The sequence below is a fragment of the Anomaloglossus baeobatrachus genome, chromosome 6 (assembly GCF_048569485.1).
Source record: "Anomaloglossus baeobatrachus isolate aAnoBae1 chromosome 6, aAnoBae1.hap1, whole genome shotgun sequence".
Classification (NCBI taxonomy): Eukaryota; Metazoa; Chordata; class Amphibia; order Anura; family Aromobatidae; genus Anomaloglossus; species Anomaloglossus baeobatrachus.
This window is the reverse complement of record NC_134358.1, coordinates 210,208,435-210,227,306: the sequence shown is the minus strand read 5'-3', so window position 1 is coordinate 210,227,306 and position 18,872 is coordinate 210,208,435.

The window sequence follows — 18,872 nt, the reverse complement described above, 5'->3', positions numbered from 1 at the left end:
GAAAGTGATGCGAAATAAGCTGTTTCTGCAAGAACGCCACAAACAGAGTCGCCTGAGGTATGCAAAAGCACATTTGGACAAGCCAGTTACATTTTGGAAGAAGGTCCTGTGGACTGATGAAACAAAGATTGAGTTGTTTGTTCATACAATAAGGCGTTATGCATGGAGGCAAAAAAACCCACGGCATTCCAAGAAAAGCACTTGCTACTCACAGTAAAATTTGGTGGAGGTTCCATCATGCTTTGGGGCTGTGTGGCCAATGCCGGCACCGGGAATCTTGTTAAAGTTGAGGGTCGCATGGATTCAACTCAATATCAGCAGATTCTTGACAATAATGTGCAAGAATCAGTGACGACGTTGAAGTTACGCAGGGGATGGATATTTCAGCAAGACAATGATCCAAAACGCTGCTCCAAATCTACTCAGGCATTCATGCAGAGGAACAATTACAATGTTCTGGAATGGCCATCTCAGTCCCCAGACCTGAATATTATTGAAAATCTGTGGGATGATTTGAAGCGTGCTGTCCATGCTCAGCGACCATCAAACTTAACTGAACTGGAATTGTTTTGTAAATCGGAATGGTCAAATATACCTTCATCCAGGATCCAGGAACTCATTAAAAGCTACAGGAAGCAAAACTGTTATTTTTGCAAAAGGAGGATCTACAAAATATTAATGTCACTTTTATGTTGAGGTGCCCATACTTTTGCACCGGTCAAATTTTGTTTAAATGCGGATTGCACATTTTCTGTTAGTACAATAAACCTCATTTCAATCCAGAAATATTACTCAGTCCATCAGTTATTAGATATATGAAACTGAAATAGCTGTTGCAAAAACCCAAATTATTATAAAGAAAAAAGGTTAACATTAATAGGGGTGCCCAAACTTTTTCATATGACTGTAAATATATACCAGAAAAAAGGAAGAAAGGAAAATACATACAGTATATGTATAAGTACACATATACATTTTTTCTAAAATATAACGATGAAATAAATGAAAAAGTGTTGAACAGTTGAAGTGTTCAGTTGAGAAAATGAAAGACATTGAGACTATAAGTAGAAAGAGTACAATAAAGAATTTAAAATAAAAAAAATAAAAAAGTGAAAAAATAAAAGCTTTTGTGAACCAAAACAAGTTATTTTATATATATATATATATATATATATATATATATATATATATATATATATATATATATATATATATTTATATATACATACAGATTATATATATATATATATATATATATATATATATATACATACATACAGATATATATATACACACAGAGATAGATATATATATATATACAGTTAGGCCCAGAAATATTTGGACAGTGACACAATTTTCGCGAGTTGGGCTCTGCATGCCACCACATTGGATTTGAAATGAAATCTCTACAACAGAATTCAAGTGCAGATTGTAACGTTTAATTTGAAGGTTTGAACAAAAATATCTGATAGAAATTGTAGGAATTGTACACATTTCTTTACAAACACGCCACATTTTAGGAGGTCAAAAGTAATTGGACAAATAACCCAAACCCAAACAAAATATTTTTATTTTCAATATTTTGTTGCGAATCCTTTGGAGGCAATCACTGCCTTAAGTCTGGAACCCATGGACATCACCAAACGCTGGGTTTCCTCCTTCTTAATGCTTTGCCAGGCCTATACAGCCGCAGCCTTCAGGTCTTGCTTGTTTGTGGGTCTTTCCGTCTTAAGTCTGGATTTGAGCAAGTGAAATGCATGCTCAATTGGGTTAAGATCTGGTGATTGACTTGGCCATTGCAGAATGTTCCACTTTTTTGCACTCATGAACTCCTAGGTAGCTTTGGCTGTATGCTTGGGGTCATTGTCCATCTGTACTATGAAGCGCCGTCCGATCAACTTTGCGGCATTTGGCTGAATCTGGGCTGAAAGTATATCCCGGTACACTTCAGAATTCATCCAGCTACTCTTGTCTGCTGTTATGTCATCAATAAACACAAGTGACCCAGTGCCATTGAAAGCCATGCATGCCCATGCCATCACGTTGCCTCCACCATGTTTTACAGAGGATATGGTGTGCCTTGGATCATGTGCCATTCCATTTCTTCTCCAAACTTTTTTCTTCCCATCATTCTGGTACAGGTTGATCTTTGTCTCATCTGTCCATAGAATACTTTTCCAGAACTGAGCTGGCTTCATGAGGTGTTTTTCAGCAAATTTATCTCTGGCCTGTCTATTTTTGGAATTGATGAATGGTTTGCATCTAGATGTGAACCCTTTGTATTTACTTTCATGGAGTCTTGTCTTTACTGTTGACTTAGAGACAGATACACCTACTTCACTGAGAGTGTTCTGGACTTCAGTTGATGTTGTGAACGGGTTCTTCTTCACCAAAGAAAGTATGCGGCGATCATCCACCACTGTTGTCATCCGTGGACGCCCAGGCCTTTTTGAGTTCCCAAGCTCACCAGTCAATTCCTTTTTTCTCAGAATGTACCCGACTGTTGATTTTGCTACTCCAAGCATGTCTGCTATCTCTCTGATGGATTTTTTCTTTTTTTCAGCCTCAGGATGTTCTGCTTCACCTCAATTGAGAGTTCCTTAGACCGCATGTTGTCTGGTCACAGCAACAGCTTCCAAATGCAAAACCACACACCTGTAATCAACCCCAGACCTTTTAACTACTTCATTGATTACAGGTTAATGAGGGAGATGCCTTCAGAGTTAATTGCAGCCCTTAGAGTCCCTTGTCCAATTACTTTTGGTCCCTTGAAAAAGAGGAGGCTATGCATAACAGAGCTATGATTCCTAAACCCTTTCTCCGATTTGGATGTGAAAACTCTCATATTGCAGCTGGGAGTGTGCACTTTCAGCCCATATTATATATATAATTGTATTTCTGAACATGTTTTTGTAAACAGCTAAAATAACAAAACTTGTGTCACTGTCCAAATATTTCTGGACCTAACTGTACATACATACATACATACAGGTATATATATATATATATATATATATATTTATTAGATATATATATATATGTGAGTGTGTGAGAGGATGAAAGAACAATGACAGAGCAATTGTTCAGTAAATATGATGTGAAAGAAATTATAAATGTATGTGAACTAATGGATGAATGATTAAAAAATATATTAGAAAATGTACATGTATTGTGTGCACTAGAAAAGCCCTAGCAGGAATTTTCTACCTTTTCGGAGTATGGCTTAAATATAAGTCCCAGCCTGAAAATAAGCCCTATTGGAGGTTCAATAATGAAGTGTACATGCAGCTAAAAAAGTTAAAGAATATAGTAAGACACTTCATTAAAGAAAGCAGACACCTAAAAAAGAGAGAGGATAACTCCAAAAAGAGAGAAGATAGACCAAAAAGAGATAAGACAGACCCCGCAATTGCACTCACCAGATCCCGAACAGCTACAGCTGTCAGATGCTGACAGTGGATGGGATCTCCAACAGTGATCTGTGTCGCTGTTAAGTCCCTCACACACATCGGGTCCAGGATCTATTCTCACACACACACATACACACAACCACACACACACCCACACACACACACATGGTGACACCATATTGCTACCACTCAGCTGTGAGAACTAGGATGCTGTCGAACGTGAGGACTTGTGGTGGAACGTATCAATGACTCTGCAATGGAATGCATCGAGGAGCAGGTCATCAAAGCTTTACACCACCGATCCTCGTGTTCCACAGCGTCCTGAGTTCTCCTACTGCTAGTAGCAATAAAATATCACCGGATGCCTGTGCGTCTGTGTGTGGGATGTTATTATGATCGGATGTGAGTGTGTAATGTTACTGCGATGATCGGATGTGTGTGTATGGTGTGTGACAGCTTCGGGATGCCGGCCAGGAGCAGTGGAGCACCACTATGGAACATATGAGGACCTGAGGATGACCTCAGAGATATCCGGGGTCTGGTAAGTGCAATTTTCCTGAAGGGTGTCTGCGTTTTTTGGGATAATAAACTTACCCCAACCTGTTTCCCCAAAAATAAACCCTACCCCTAAACTAAGCCCTAGCGTATATCAAGAACTTTTAAGACATTGTATTATTTTCATGGAAAGATGGTACCTACATGTACCCACTCACATACCAAATGTAAGCAATATTGTATGTAGAGGTGTATGGACCTTGGTAATATATCTTATCAGATAAATCTGCTTCTTTCTCCTCTTGGACTGAACATTCATTCTAAAAATTCTTAATTCCCAGGTAAAGTCTGTCTTCAGTGAATACAGATTTCTGGGATAGACAATGGCAGTTGGTACTCATAAAGTTCTATGGAGAACTGTAATTGTAATTTCAGATGAACTTGCAGCAGAATGCCTGTCTCTAGCGCTTTCCTCTATAGAATTATAAAAGCACCAACTGTCATCTCCTGTCTCAGCAGTAGAAAAATCTGTCTTCAGTGAATACACATTGTACACATGAAATGGAGTGAAGGATCAGTCCAGGAAAAGAAAGAAACAGAATTCTCTGATAAAACATGTTGCAAAGTTACTTATTTTCATGCCCTACTGATTTATGAAATCAAAATGAAAACGATGGTAAAGCTGTAAGTAGATGTAACAGATTAGGATTGTTGTAACTATTTTTCAGGAATTTGATTCAGTGATACTTTATAAACATGGATGTATATCTATTCAGTTAATCCTATAAGGACGCTGTTACTACATGCGATTACAGTTGTTACCAGGCAAACATCTGAGTGTTGATTTCCACATCTGCCTTTATATCTCCAACTAGGCACTTAATCTGTAATATTAAGGTATGTTAAGCTTCTTTTCTTTGCCATCTCGGAAATTAAGATTGTCCCTGGACCGTCATATAAATCTGATGTCATCGAGACAAATAAAACCTCTTATCATCAACAACAGCAGCAGAAACTGCAACAATAGTGACAAGTGAGGAAATAAAATCTCTGGAAAACAGCAGCCCACAATGCATTAGTATACATAAAGTGCATGACACTAACATCATAGCTACACATTACAGTAAGCAATAGGACAGTACATTAAAACACAACCTATGATAACAAATGTATCATCATAACCAGAACAATAGATTTACTGGAAGAAAATGTCTCACAGTATTAGTTGTATTAAAATACTGTATAGGTATTGGTATGATATTAATTACTATTTACAGCTCGTATATACTGCTAGGTAATACCAGTTAAGTTTGGTTAAATACTACTAGCCAAAAACTTTTTAAAGCGGGACATACAATAATTCTTAGGTGCCTAGATATATTGATTTGAAGTGGAATGAAAGATGGTTTATTTTTATTCTATAGATGTTTAATCGGTCTCCATTTGTAAAATTTAGTCCTGATCACCCCATGTACATAGAAATATCTACCGTATTTTTTGGACTATAAGGCAAACATAAAATCCTAGGATTTTCTCAGAAAACGAAAGTGCGCCATATAATCCGGTGCGCTTTATATATGAATACAGTACATGAATTGAGAATTACGGCCACCGTAGTCAAGAACCTCACTGAGTGCGGTGATACGTACAGCTCTGTGCGCAGGAGCCCCGCAGATTATCTGTGCCCCAAAAATGTGTCCTGTTAAGAGACATGCTTATGATGCAGATTTTAAGCTTAAAGATATAAGTCATGCAGTAGAGCATGGAAATAGAGCAATTGCAAGGGAATTCAACATTAATGAATCTATGGTGTATAAGTGGAGGAAACAAGAAGATGCCCTATGCCAAGTAAAGAAGACCAAACTGAGTTTCCAAGGAAACAAAGCAAGATGGCCACCGTTGGAGGACAAAATAGAACAGTGGGTTATTGAACAGAGAACTGCAGGTAGAAGCGTCTCCACTGTCTCTATTCAACTTAAAGCCACAGCGTTAGCACACAACATGGAGATCAAAGACTTTCGAGGAGGTCCTTCATGGTGCTTTCGTTTTATGAAAAGGCGTAATCTCTCCATCCGCACCAGAACTACTGTCTGCTAGCAAATGCCAAAGGATTATGAAGGGAAGCTGGCCATTTTCTGCACCTACTGCATAACTAAGATACATGAAAAGAATATCCAGCCAGAACACATCACTAACATGGATAAGGTCCCCCTCACTTTCGATATCCCCGTAAATCGTACTGTTAAGAAAACAGGGACCAGTACGGTATCTATACATACCACAGGAAACGAGAAGTCATCTTTCACTGTAGTTCTCGCCTGTCAGGCTAATGGCCAGAAACTACCACCCATGGTTATTTTCAAGAGAAATACTTTATCAAAAGAAAAGTTTCCTGCTGGTGTCATCATCAAGGCTAACCCAAAGGGCTGGATGGACGAGGAGAAGATGATTGAGTGGCTGAGGGAGGTCTACATCAAGAGACCGGATGGCATTTTTCACAAATCCCCATCCCTATTGGTGTGTGACTGCATGAGCGCCCATGTGACCAATAATGTCAAAGCCCAAGTGAAGAAAACTGATTCAGAGCTTGCCGTTATTCCGGATGGATTAACCAAAGAGCTCCAGCCACTAGATATCGGCGTCAACAGGTCATCTAAAGTTAAGCTGCGAGCTGCGTGGGAGCAGTGGATGACAGAAGGTGACCACATTCACCAACACAGGGAGGCAACAAGTCATGCCACTATGTGCCAGTGAATCGTGGATGCCTGGAAGAAGGTATCAGTCTTCAGTGTCATCCGTGATTTCATGAAGGCTGGAACCAACACTGAAGAGCTAAGCAGCAGCAACGAGGCCGACTCAGATAATGATGAGGGGGACCTGAGCATGCTTGATATAGAAATCTCTCAACTGCTAAACTCCGGCACTGAAGATGAAGGATTTGATGGATTTGTGGAGAAGGAATGAACTGAAAATGTAAATGTATTGATTTGCAGTTACAACTGAACAAGGTGAGAGATATTGTGAAAGAGATGAATAAAGTTTGACCTTCGGTCTGAGCTTTGTTTCATTTAATGTGCTGCGCCTTATAATCCGGTGCGCCTTATATATGAACCTAGGTTCCTTAGCAGGAGCTCATTTATAATGCACCTTATAATCCAGTGCACCTTATGGTCTGCAAAATACGGTACTAGATAAATTATATACTGTGAATGGAAAAAAAATAGAGCAAGAATTGAGGCATAAGGCACATGCCTTAAAGACATGATATACAGTCATGGTGTTGGCACCCTTGAATTGTTTCAGGAAATTAAGTATTTCTCCCTGAAAATTCTTTCAATGACGTGTTTTGTTACACATGTTTATTTCCTTCGTGTATATTTGAACAACACAAAAAAAGGAGGAAAAACGGCAAATTGGACATAATTTTACAAAAAAATCCAAAAATGGGCCGGGCAAAGTTATTGGCACCCTTATCTTAATATTTGGTTGCACATTGTTTGGAATAAATAACTGCAATCACTTCCTATAACCATTATCAAGCTTCTTACACTTCTCAACTGTAATTTTGGACCACTCACCCTTTGCAAACAGCTCCAGGTCTCTCATATTTTAAGGGTGCCTTCTCTCAACGGCAATTTTAAGAGCTCCCCACACTTGTTCAATGAGATTTAGATCAGGCTCATTGCTGGCCACTTCAGAACGCTCTAGCATTCCAGTGATTTGTTTGCATACATATCTGTGTGCTTCTAGAAGTATGTTTGGGGTCATTGTCCTGCTGGAAGACCTCCATGACCTAGGATGCAAACCCAGCTTTCTGACACTGGGCACTACATTGAGACTCAAAATTCTTTGTTAATCTTTAGATTTCATGATGCTATGCACACCATTAAGGCATCGAGTGACAGGGGCAGCAAAACAACTCCAAAACAGCTTTGAACCTCCACCATATTTGACTTTAGGTACTGTGTTCTTTTTTTGGAGACCGCATTCCTTTTCAGTAAACAGTAAAATGATGTGCTTTACGAAAAAGCTCTATCTTGGTCTAATATGTCCACAAAACTCTTTCCCAGAAAGATTTTGGCTTACTCATGTACATATTGGCAAACTGCAGACTAGTTTTTTTTTAGATCCGTGTCAGTAGTGGGGTCCTCTTAACTCCTGGGTCTCCACCATAAAGCTTCATTTCATTCAAATGTCAATGGACAGTTCACACGGACAATGATGCATCCTTGAGCCTGCAGGACAGCTTGAATTTCTTTGGAACATCATTGGTGCTACTCATAAACTATCTGGATTATCCTGCGTTGCAACCTTTCATCAATTATTCTCTGCCACCCACATACAGGAAAGTTAGCATCAGTGCCATGTGTTTTAAATTTCTTGATTATATTGTGCACTGGGGCCAATGCAACATCAAGATCTCTGTAAATGAGCTTATAACCTTGAAATTGTTGATATTTTTCAAGAATTTTGGTTCTCAAGTCCTCAAACAGTTCTCTTCTACTCTTTCAATTCTCCTTGCTTAATGTGGCACAAACAGACACACAATGCAAAGACTGAGCCAACTTCTCCCCTTTTTATCAGGTTTCAGGTGTGATTTTCATATTGCCCACACCTGTTACTTGCCACAGGTAAATTTGAACAAATATCACATGTTGGAAACAAAACTTGTTTACCCACAATTTTGGAAAGGTGCCAACAATTTTGCCTGACTCATTTTTAGGTTTTGTGTGTAAAATGATGTCCAACTTGCCTTATTTCTGTTTTTTTTTGTGTTGTTCCAATGCACACAACGGAAATAAATGTGTACAACAAAACATGTAAATGCATAATTTTCTAAGAGAAATACTTAATTTTATTGAACTATTTCAAGGGTGCAAACACTTTCAGCCATGACTGTATATTGCTTTAAGAAAAAAAGGAAAAAGGGAACAGGATTGAAAACTATTATAGAAATGTTTATATTTCTAATTTTAACATTAAAAAAGGAACCTTTCAGTTGAACTTGGCAGGGATATTCATTTCATATCAAATAACTTTTCAAGTGAATTGAAATTGTAAGAAATGTGCAATTCCACAATAATTTTGTGTTACCATGTTCACTGTAAGGTTAAATCTGACCTCCTAATGGGATTGTCTAGGTCAGTACAATTAAACAGATACCAAACATGTATATTTTTTCTTTTTATTTAAGTTGTGTAAAAAAATTCCTTGTTGCCATTTTCCAAAACCCATTACATTTTCAATTTTTGGGACATGGTGCTGTGTGATGGCTTATTTTTTTGCACCCTGAGCTGACAATTTATTAATACTATCTTGAGGTAGATCCGTTTTGATCACCTGTTATTGCATATTATTGTAATGCCAAAAAATGATATTATAATTATTTTGTTTAGCTTTTTTCTCGTTAAACCGTTTACTGATCGGATTAAGTTATTTTGTGTTAATAAATCAGACTTTTATGAATGCAGCAATACTAAATATGTGTAGTTTATTATTCCTTTAATTTTAATAGTGAAAAAGCGGGGCACTTTACAATTCAGGAGGATCATATACAAACAAGTAACAGTTATAGAAAATACAATTTTTAGGGGAAAAAAAGACAACCCTGCTTGTGAGAGCTTACAATCTACAATGAGATGGGGGGGCAAGGTGCAAGTGCTTATTTACAATGACAATCCAGCCATCTCAAGAAAATGGGGGATAGATAATGGCTTCCTGGACCAGTTGGCCTGAACATTGAGATGCATTTGGGTGCCATGAAGTTTGACGTGAGGTTATGTTCTGAGAAGTTGTAGAGGGATTATGTGATTTTAGTTTGGCTAGGGAGTGTGATAGGCCGCCCTAAAAAGATGCGTTTTTTGGGTGCGTCTGAAGCTGAGTAAGTTTTGATTTGTCCTAACTTTGTGGGGTAGAGCGTTCCAGAGGATTGGTGCAGCTTGGAAGAAGTCTTGGGTTCGGGAGTGGGAGGTTCAAATTAGTGTGGATGTTAGTCGAATGTCATTTGCAGAGCGTAGAGAATGGGTAGGGTGATAGACAGAGAGCATGGTGGAGATGTAGGGGGCGGTGCCGCACTGTGGAGAGCTTTGTGGGTGAGAACAAGCAGATAGTGCACATTAAGTTTATTAGTCCTTTTGTGACTACAGCTGCTATTGTTTGTCTTTCAGGAAATACTGTAAAGGTAAAAGCGCACACAGTAGGGTAACCCAATTAGAGGATTAAAAAAAATGACAAAATGGTGTTGCTCACCTAGGAGGTTATGGGTAGAGATGAGTAATCCTGCCAAGGATCGGATCTGTTGAAGATCGCTAATCCCGCCTGAGATCACAATCGGATCAGTCAGCTGTGGGCCGATATTATCAAGGTGGGAAAGGCCATGGTTATTTGACTCCTACCAGCCTGAAAATTGCAGCCCATAGCTGCCTCGAAGTGGCGCATTAATTAGATACGCCAATTCTGGCACTTTACCCAAATGTTCCCAATTTCTCTGGTCCAGTGGCAATTGGAGTAATACTTTTGGGGTTGATGTCAACTGTGAATTGATATCTGGCATCAAGCCCAGGGGTTAGTAATCGATAGGCGTCTATCAGACACCTCCATTACTAACCCAGTAAGTATAGAATTAAAAAAGACACAAACTCTGTAAAAAAAAAAGTTTATTTGAATAAACACTCTCCCACACACCCTCATTCACCAATTTATTACTTCAAAATAAATCCTGGAAGTTCTAACATAATCCAAAGAATAATTTACCATTTTCCTAATTATTATGGAGCATCGTTCTTAACACTTTCTCAGAATGACGCTCAATAGGTCACTGCTGGTCATCTGCTGATCAAAATTTCTCACGCTTATGAAAAATGCTTGCGGCCACACCTGGGCTCCCTGATCCTATCTATTTTTGATGACATTTTATATTGACCATTGAAATAAAGCTTGAAGATTTTATTATATTCCAGAAGCTGGATCCTCCTTCTTTGTCCTTGTCTGATTAATACCCTCCTTGCCTTAGCTGAAAGTTTTGGTGGGCAGATCTCTCTTGGCAGGTTTTTTGTACATGTCCTTTCCTTTTGATGATGATGGATTTGATAGTGCTTTGGGGAATCATCAGAGATTGGGATTTTTTTAGAACTCAACCCTGACTTGTACTTCTCAACAACTTTTTCTCTGACTTGTTTGGAGATCTCCTCGGTCTTCATGGTGTTGTTGGTTAGTGGTGCCTTTTGCTTAATGGTATTGCAGCCTCTGTGACCTTTTAGAAAAGGTGTGTATATACTGACAAGCCATGTGACACTTAAATTGCAGAGATGGACTGGCTCTCACTAAGAATGTGACTTATGAAGGTAATTGCTTGTACCAGAAATTTTTAGGGGTTTCATAGAAAAAGAGGTGAAAACAGATACACATGGCAATGTTTGTTTATTTTATCCCATAAATTAAATATTTGCCTTTATTCTTCTCACTTAACTTTCCCAACTTACACTATTTAGTGCTGATGCATCACAGACAAATCAGATTACAAAAATATTTAAACACAGGTTGTAATGTAAGAAAATAGGTAAAAAGCCAAGGCGGTGAATACTTTTGCAAGTCACTGTATGAGGTTTGCCTGTGTTGTATGGTGAAATAGGGCCCCCTCCAAACTTCACTGTTGGTATGGTGTTTTGAGGGTGATATTCAGTGCCTTTTGGCCTTAAAATGTGGTGTTTATTTTGACATCCAAAGAGTTCAGTTTTAATCTCATCTGACTAGACTATATTCTCCTGGTAAATCACAGACTTGTATATATGTTTTTAAGCAAACTTTGCATACACTAGAACATGATTTTTTGCTCAGCAATGGAGTCTTAGGGTATGTGGGCATGCTGCATCTTTGGGGTGACCAGAAAGATGCATGTTTTTGGCCCCAATAAATGCACACGCGAAAAACGCATCCAAAAAATGCATACATTTTTGTCGCATTTTTGTCCAATGCATTTTTTAAGTTAAATCTATGCCTGGAAGGGCTTAAAAATGCTGGCAAAACCACGGAAAAAATTAACTTGCTGCATCTTTGTGGTCAACACAAAGATGCAGCCAAAACACTTGCAACGTGTCGACAGAAAACCTGAAATCTCATAGACTTTCCTGGGCAAGGCAATGCATGCAGTTTGGTGACCAAAACTGCACCCAAAAATGCTGCCATAAATGCGGCAAAAATGCAGTGTGCGCATGAGGCCTTATGTGATGAGCGTGTATACAGGCCATGAAGGTTGAGTGCATACCTTATTGTTTTCTTTGAAACAATAGTACCTGCTGATTCCAAGTCTTTAGGTGGTGTCACACACAGCGACGACGACAACGACGTCACTGCTATGTCACCATTTTCTGTGACGTTGCAGCGACGTCCCGTCACTGTCGCTGTGTGTGACATCCAGCAACGAGCTGGCCTCTGCTGTGAGGTCGTTGCTCGTTGCTGAATGTCCTGCTTCATTTTTTCGTCGTCGCTTTCCCGCTGTGAAGCACACATCGCTGTGTGTGACAGCGAGAGAGCGACGAAATGAAGCGAGCAGGGAGCAGGAGCCGGCGTCTGGCAGCTGCGGAAAGCTGTAACCACTGTAAACATCGGGTAACCAAGGGAAGACCTTTCCCTGGTTACCCGATATTTACCTTCGTTACCAGCCTCCGCCGCTCTTGCTGCTAGTGCCGGCTCCTGTGTGCACATGTAGCTGCAGTACGCATCGGGTAATTAACCCTATGTGTACTGTAGCTAGGAGAGCAGGGAGCCAGCTCTAAGCAGTGTGCGCAGCTCCCTGCTCTCTGCACTGTGACATGTAGCTGCAGTACACATCGGGTAATTAACCCCATGTGTACTGTAGCTAGGAGAGCAGGGAGCCAGCGCTAAGCAGTGTGCACAGCTCCTACTCTCTGCACTGTGACATGTAGCTGCAGTACACATCGGGTTAATTAACCCGATGTGTACTGTAGCTAGGAGAGCAAGGAGCCAGCGCTAAGCAGTGTGCGCGGCTCCCTGCTCTCTGCACATGTAGCGACATTATGTTCTCTGCTGCGATCATAACAGCGACTTACAAGGTCACTGTTACGTCACAGAAAATGGTGACGTAACAGCAATGTCGTTGTCACTGTCGCTATGTGTGAACCCAGCTTTTCTGTAGCTCTCCACTGGTGGTCTTTGGCTATTGGACAACTCTTCTGATAATTATTTCACTTCATTTATTTAAAAAAAAGTAATCAAGAAGAAGTGAGGGCTGTGGCTAGCTGCTTACTTCCTGTTGATTACTTATAGGTCCGAACTTATACTCAACAAAGTTGAGTAAATGTTTTTCTGTTTTAATGGGGCAAACTTGGGAAATGAGGAGGGGTTGTCTGAATAGTGGACATCCTCTTCAATGTTTATGTGATAGCTATGAGGTAGCGTGGTCGGCTGCGCAGCAGAAGACACGGGATCCAGGCACCAAGGTTCACAGCACACGGTTTATTATCCAAAGAAAAGTCCACAATAGTACATATGTGCCTTTCCGGCAGAGAACTCAGGGAGTTGTGTTCACTCCCTCACACCCGGCACACCTGCCCTCGTTCCTGTTTCCTTTTAACCCTTCCTTAAGCCTGTAGGGAAACAGCATTAACCCTGGAGTGGAGTTACTTTCTATCATGGAGTGAGCACAACCGGGGCGAGACATACCGGCCGTCATAGATAACCCCGGTCACAGTCTCACATACCCCCCCCTCAGTTCAAGCGAGCGGGGTTGAACTCCTGCCATCAAACACGGGCCGCGGGACAAGGCATCGGCGTTGCCCTGCAACCTACCGGCCCGGTGTTCAACCGTAAACCGGAAGTTCTGCAGAGAAAGGAACCACCGGGCAACCCGGGCATTCCGTTCCGTGGTGGACCTCATCCAGACCAGTGGAGAGTGATCCGTCACCAAGCGAAACTGACGTCCCAGCAGGTAATAGCGTAGAGACTCCAAGGCCCACTTAATCGCCAGGCACTCCTTCTCCACTACGCTATAATTCCGCTCGGGAAGGGTGAGCTTCCTACTTAAAAAGGAGACGGGGTGTTCCTCCCCCTGAACCACCTGAGACAGCACTGCCCCCAGGCCGACCTCCGAGGCGTCAGTCTGTACTATGAACTCCTTCCGGAAATCAGGGTTTACAAGAACGGGCTGTCCGCACAGGACCCCCTTCAGGGCCCGGAAGGAGTCCTCGGCCTGCGGAGTCCAGCGCACCATGACGGACTTCTTGCCTTTGAGAAGGTCCGTCAAGGGGGCTGATAGTCCCGCAAAATCTTTTACAAACCTCCTGTAATACCCCACGATACCCAGGAAGGCCCTAACCTGCTTCGTGGTCAGGGGTCTAGGCCACTTCTGGATCGCCTCAACCTTGTTAATTTGGGGCTTAATCACTCCTTGGCCTATTACGTAGCCCAAGTAGCGGGCTTCCGTGAGTCCCAACGCACATTTCTTGGGATTGGCTGTCAATCTGGCTGTTCGAAGCGCGTCTACCACCGCTTGTACCTGTTCCAAGTGGGTCTGCCACTCGGAGCTGTAAATAATGATGTCATCAAGGTACGCTGATGCATACGCCTGGTGGGGTTCCAGCACCAAGTCCATCAACCTCTGGAACGTGGCCGGAGCGCCATGTAACCCAAAAGGCAAGACAACATAGTGGAAGAGACCCTCCGGTGTAACAAAAGCGGTTTTCTCCTTGGCGGACTCCGTCAGGGGCACCTGCCAGTACCCCTTGGTCAGGTCGAGCGTGGTGAAATATCGCGCCTGTCCCAGCCTATCAATCAGCTCATCCACCCGGGGCATGGGGTAGAGATCGAACTTGGATATTTTGTTCAATCTCCTAAAGTCATTGCAGAACCTTAAGGAGCCATCAGGTTTTGGTATTAGGACAATAGGACTAGCCCATTCACTCCGGGATTTTTCGATGACCCCCAGGCGTAGCATTGTCTTCACTTCCTCTGATATGGCTTGTCTTCGAGCCTCCGGCACCCGGTATGACTTCAGGCGTACCTTCAGGTGAGGCTCGGTGACAATGTCATGTCGTATCAGACTGGTCCTACCCGGCAACTCGGAGAAGACATCGGGGTTCTGCTGAACCAGCCGTCTGGCCTCTCGCCTCTGTTGCTTGGTGAGGGCTTCTCCAATCCTTACTTCCGGTTCGTCCTCTCCGGAGGTTGCTGGAGCCGGGTTTGAACGACCCGAAGAGGAGGGAGATGGGGGAAAATCAACCATCAGGCTTTCCCGTTCCTGCCAAGGTTTTAATAGGTTAACATGGTATATTTGTTCAGGTTTCCGCCTACCGGGCTGCAATACTTTATACTTAACCACCCCTACTCTTTCCTTTATCTCGTAGGGGCCTTGCCACTGAGCCAGGAATTTACTCTCCGCCGTGGGGATCAATACCAACACCCGATCCCCGGGTTTAAATGTCCGCACGGTGGCTTGTCTATTGTAGCGGCCGCTATGCGCGGCCTGAGCCTCCTGTAAATGCTCCTTCACAATTGGCATGACCGCGCTTATGCGGTTCTGCATTCCTAAAATGTGTTCAATCACACTTTTATGGGGGGTGGGCTCTTGCTCCCATGTTTCCTTTGCCAGGTCCAACAATCCCCGGGGATGTCGCCCGTATAACATTTCAAAAGGCGAAAACCCCGTGGATGCCTGTGGCACCTCTCGGATGGCAAACATCAAATAGGGAAGCATCATATCCCAGTCTTTCCCGTCTTTGGAAATCACCCTTTTGAGCATGGTTTTCAGGGTTTTATTGAATCGTTCCACTAAACCATCCGTCTGAGGATGATACACAGACGTACGCAACTGCTTGATCTGGAGTAGCCGGCATAGCTCTTTGGTCACTTTAGACATGAATGGGGTCCCCTGATCCGTAAGGATCTCCTTGGGCAACCCCACCCGGCAGAACACAGCAAACAACTCCCGAGCTATAAGCTTCGCCGCAGTATGTCTGAGAGGTATCGCCTCTGGATACCGGGTGGCATAGTCAACGATCACTAGGATATGTTGGTGCCCTCGAGCAGACTTTACGAGGGGCCCCACCAGATCCATCCCTATCCGTTCAAAAGGGACTTCTATAATGGGTAACGGTACCAATGGACTGCGAAAGTGGGTCAGGGGTGCGGTAAGCTGACACTCCGGGCAGGTTTCGCAGAACTGTTTTACCTCCCCAAAGACCCCGGGCCAATAGAACCTTTGCAATATTCGCTCCTGCGTTTTCTTGACCCCTAGGTGACCACTCATCAGGTGTTTATGAGCCAAGTCGAGGACCCGCCGGCGATACGGCTGGGGCACCACCAACAGCTCTACCCCTACGCCCCGTATCTAATCTACCCGGTAGAGTAAATCCTGCTTAAGAGCGAAATGGGGGTATCTTACCTGGGCACCAGGCAGCTGTGCCACCCCGTCAACTACTGTCACCCGACTCCGGGCATGTATTAATGTAGGGTCCTGGAGTTGGGCTGTCCCAAACGTATCCGGGGATGCCTCCAACTCCGGGATGGGCTCAACCGTCTCAGCCTCTCCTGCCAATACCTCTAGGGGCGACCTATCGGGTTCACATTCTGTCCCTATCATGGGAACCCCTACGGCAGGCGTCCCGGATTCAGGATTGTAGGGCTCAGGTCCCGGACTGACCAATATCTGAGGGGACTTAGGAGGTCCCTTCCATAAAGTCCAAAAATAGGGCAGATCCCTTCCTAGGATCACATCATAGGGAAGAGTATTAATAAGTCCCACCTCATGTTGCACCTGACCGCAAGGTACTGTGATGGTGACTATCCCCGTGGGATAGTCTCGGCGGTCCCCATGTATGCAAACCACCCCCACGGTACGTCCTGTGGCCTTTACTTTAGCCCTTAGGGTTGATCGCACAAGGGTCACTAAGCTTCCGGAATCCAACAAGCCTGTAACCGGACATCCATTCACCTGTATTTGGCACAAGTGGGGCTCAGTCTCTGGGTAGACCAGGTCAGCGGTACACACCACCTGAGCATACATTGAATCCCGCCGGGTAACCCCACAATCCATGGGCTCCGTGGTGAGTGGACACTGGGCTTCCATATGTCCCACCCGCTGGCACCGCCAACATCTAATAGGGAAGGACACCCCCTTGACGAGTTGTCGTTTAGGGTACATAGTTTTCCGGACCTCAGGGACGGAGGGTGCGGCCTCAGACGGGACGGTAGCGGACTCCCGCACCGGTGTCAGCGGTGGGTCCTTGGCCCTAGGCTTGGAGGGGCCGGACCGACGGGTGGTACGCAAAGTCTCAGTGTCCCGTATCAAGTCCTGCGTAGCCACATGCTGCTCTACCAGGCATACTAATTGGTCCAGGGTACTTGGGTCGCCCTGTCCAACCCACCGTTGAATGGTGATGGGTAAAGTGCGTACAAAACGGTCAACAACTACCCTTTCTACCATTTGCGCCGGGCTCAGAGTGTCAGGCTGCAACCACTTTTTTATGAGATGCAACAAGTCATAGGCCTGGGAGCGTACGGGTTTGGCTTCCTCATAGAACCACTGACTTACCCGCTGAGCCCGTACATATGTATTCACCCCCATCCGAGCAAGTATTTCGGCTTTCAGGGTTGCGTATTCTAAGGCGTCCTCGGTACAGAGGTCCAGATATGCTTTTTGGGGCTCCCCCGTCAGATAGGGCGACAATACCTCAGCCCACTGGGGGGTCGGCAGTTTTTCCCGCTCGGCCACCCGCTCAAACACCGCCAGGAACGCTTCCACGTCATCCCCCGGGGTCATCTTTTGCAACGCTTGTCTCACCGCTTTCCGGACGCTGCCGTCGTCACCCGGTCCCGGGGTTGTTGCTGCCGGTCCGGCCCGGATCGACTTGGCCAGGAGGACCATCTGTTCTTGGTGCCTCTGTTCCTGCAATTTCAAGGATTGCTGCTGATGATCCAACGTCCGGAGCAGGTGTGTATTCGTCTGTTGTTGCTGTGCAGTAGCCTGAGCCAGCTGCTTTAATATGTCCTCCATGGGGTTGCCGGGTTTGGGCTGTAGTATAGCCGCTTGAATCCAGGACATGTGCTACCGGGTCACCAGAAATGGAAGCTACACCTCACCGGGCTGGCATTGCCCGCATTCTCCACCATATGTGAGGTAGCGTGGTCGGCTGCGCAGCAGAAGACACGGGATCCAGGCACCAAGGTTCACAGCACACGGTTTATTATCCAAAGAAAAGTCCACAATAGTACATATGTGCCTTTCCGGCAGAGAACTCAGGGAGTTGTGTTCACTCCCTCACACCCGGCACACCTGCCCTCGTTCCTGTTTCCTTTTAACCCTTCCTTAAGCCTGTAGGGAAACAGCATTAACCCTGGAGTGGAGTTACTTTCTATCATGGAGTGAGCACAACCGGGGCGACACATACCGGCCGTCATAGATAACCCCGGTCACAGTCTCACATAGCTGATTTGTTATCTTAACGAGTGATATACTAAAACATGGTACTTTTGGAATACATTTAGATTTCAGAAGTTTAAGCTAATACTGCTTTCCTTTTCAATAGGGAAAGGATGGGAGTGGGTTCCAAGTTTTTGTGGGCTAGTTAAAATGAAAACAGAAAAGTCACCAAGAAATAAAAAATATTGTGCCAATTTTTTTTTTAATCTACTACTCTCTTGTGATGTGATTCTTTTTAGTGTAATACAGCAATTAAAATGGAAAAATAGTTCTGGAATTTACACTAATATCTACATAGAGGAATGTTAAAAGAGAATGTAAAAAAATAAAATATACAATGACACCTACAGCACTAGGTAGAGTAAATATTTTCATTATGGATGGATTTTTGTGGAGTTGGTCTAAGAATTGTGAAGTCAAAGACATTTCATCATTGTTAATATGCTGGATCCAGAATGGCATTACATTACTACAAGGTCACTAGACATAGCAAAGTGAAGCACAAAAGAAACAAGAGGTCTATATGACTTAGG